The sequence below is a fragment of the Tubulanus polymorphus genome, chromosome 12 (genome assembly GCF_964204645.1).
Source record: "Tubulanus polymorphus chromosome 12, tnTubPoly1.2, whole genome shotgun sequence".
In the NCBI taxonomy this organism is placed as follows: Eukaryota; Metazoa; Nemertea; class Palaeonemertea; order Tubulaniformes; family Tubulanidae; genus Tubulanus; species Tubulanus polymorphus.
The window spans coordinates 10,496,839-10,499,435 of NC_134036.1; the positions used below are offsets into that span (position 1 = coordinate 10,496,839).

General features: G+C 34.2%; 1 long non-coding RNA gene across 1 annotated transcript; it reads right to left on the reverse strand.

Moving 5' to 3' along the window:
- Positions 1–1,134: 1,134 nt before the first annotated feature.
- On the reverse strand, positions 1,135–1,998 carry LOC141914297 (uncharacterized). Its single transcript, XR_012620755.1, has 4 exons — positions 1,806–1,998; positions 1,507–1,561; positions 1,342–1,401; positions 1,135–1,178 (listed from the first exon to the last, which is right to left on the reverse strand). It is a non-coding gene; the product is annotated as an uncharacterized LOC141914297 (long non-coding RNA).
- Between the last annotated feature and the right edge of the window lie 599 nt (positions 1,999–2,597).

Genomic DNA, 2,597 nt, shown 5'->3' on the forward strand with positions numbered 1-2,597 from the left:
GCTTAGGCCTTATGTTTTTCAACATGTTGGAATCAAAATGTAAAGTCCTAGACCGTGGAAATTTATCTGAAAGAGATGCTACCCTAGACGAAAAGTGGCAAAAAGCATCAGAGGATGTGATCAAATTAGAGAGAGAAATAACTTCAGTGAGTGAGAACATCAATGAAAAAAATGATATTTTGGAGCTATTAAAAAATTCGAAGAAGAGAGGTCGCTGTGCCATTAGCTGCACAGCAAAAATCTGTATTATACGATGTATACAGAAGCCTGAGCCAAACCATTTTGTTGAATGCGCTGAATGCGAAATGCCCTATCATTTTCAGTGTGTAGGTGAGCAGAAAAATTTCAAGTGTATTGAATGTTTAACCGGGAAGGTCGAATCTGCCGAAAAAATCATAAAACTAAAATCTGATGAAATTCGGCATCTTAAGTCAAAATTGACTGAACTAAAAACCTCCCTTGCTGTGGCGAAATCACTTCTAAATGAAATACATAAAGAAATTGATGCTACAATGGGTCCTATCACACGAAGTTTAAACAAAACATTGAAATCAATTGGTGTTGACAGACAAGCATATCACAGCCAGAGCTTTGTAGGAAACCATGTATATAAAATGATCCAAATCAATGAGAAAGTCAATAATCCTGCAAAGCTCTGTGCTGTGTTAAAAGAATATCCAGCAATTCAAACACTTTTTTTAACACTGTTTGAACAATTTCATGCGATGTATGTAATTTACAATGCAAGTAGATTTTTGTCGAATAGCGAAATTGACATGCTTGAACGTTTATGTCTTGATTTTGGATCATGGTTTCCAGAAAATTTTCCGGAAGCTAATATAACGCCGAAATTACATGTTCTTATATATCATGTTGTGCCATTCATTCGAATGTGGGGTACATTGGGTCTTTTTAGCGAGCAAGCTCTTGAATCGAAGCATGCGTTGATAAATAGAGATGTTCGCACGTACTGCACCATTCGTGATAAAGTTCGCCGCACTAAATTAATTTTCCTCAACCAGGCACTCTATGCAACGAAGTCGATTAAACGTATTCCGATAACGCGTAAATGCCAATGTGGTTCCTTCTTGAGAAGCGTTAATAATAAACGCATATGCGATGGTTGTATAAGTACATCGAACTGATTTTCGAACATGCTGATCTCCAGAAACCTGATTCTGAAAGAGGAGATTTGTTAATAAACCTTTGTACATAAATAACTGCTGGATGTGGTTTAAGAGCAGCTTGTGAGCATGTTCAATTTTGTGAATATTATTTTGATGCAAGGCATTGAATGAAAATTATTATACAGCAAATTAAATATAAGTGAAATCAACTCACCAGTAATCTTATTCAATCATAACAAACATGTTGAAAATAACTTCATAAATTCTTTCAAACCTGAAAGTCAAAATAGTATTATTGATCATTTACACATATTCTTATCCACGAGCAAGGCGTACATGTTTGTATTATTAGAACGGTGAATAAATAAAATGACCTTACTTATGAATAACTTCATCTGTCACCCTTGAAAAACATTCTTTCAGTGTTTAATGATCTGTAATGTATAATAAATCAGAAATGTAATGGAAGCTTTATGAATATTTTATAGTGCCGGTGATAAATAATAACTTTTTCTTTAAATTAGCATTAATCACATATTTTTACATGCATGCTCGGCTTAAATGCCTCTTTGACGAGGGAGAAAAATGTATCCAAGCTAATTACAAACCATTTGAATCAAAAACCTAATTTTGGATTTGTAATTAAGTAGCGGTTCCCTTTTCCCCAGAGTCAATTACCTCAGTTTATGGCATGCCTCTGACTTAATTTGACCCAGGACAATTGTCTCAGATTGTTGCATGCCCCGATCAACTTTTACCCCAGACAAGAGATGATTTATTGCCTTGGATCTTCGCATGCCCAGATGGAATGGATTGCCTTGGATTATTGTGTGCTTTCTAGGCCCACCTGATGACTCCACGTTTGGTTGAAGGTCACGATCGCGCGCGATAGATTTGTTCGCGGATACCAAAAAATATCGATTTCCTAAAAGGTCACGATGAGTGCGCGAAGCTTATTCTTAGTATTTGATTATTATTATTCTTATTTATCAGATGTTTCAAAATGGTCACTTTTCAATAGTAGACTCTTCGAAACAGCCACTATAGAAAACCAACTAAATTGAAAGGAATACTATTTCAGAGTGACTGTTTTGAAATGTATACTACTGGAAAAGTAGCTGATATCGTTAATTGCTTATTGTTCTCAAGTGGCTACTAAGTAAAAGTAGACGTTTGGGCTCAAAAGTGAGATAGACATGTTCTTGGATTCAGCCTTTCAAATACCAAATTTTTTTCAAAAATTGATTTGACATTTTTTATTTATTTATATTTTATTCATTTATATGTTATTCATATATATTTTATTCATGTATATGAATATTTTAAGAGTAATAGGGCTTTAGTTGGTTCAGGCTAAAGGTTGAAAGGCGAGTGAGTAAAAAATGAAAAATATGAAAATAACAACAATTTCTACTTGAATTAGGAGTGAAACTCATAAAAATGAAAAATAAATTCGAGCGTGTGAATATG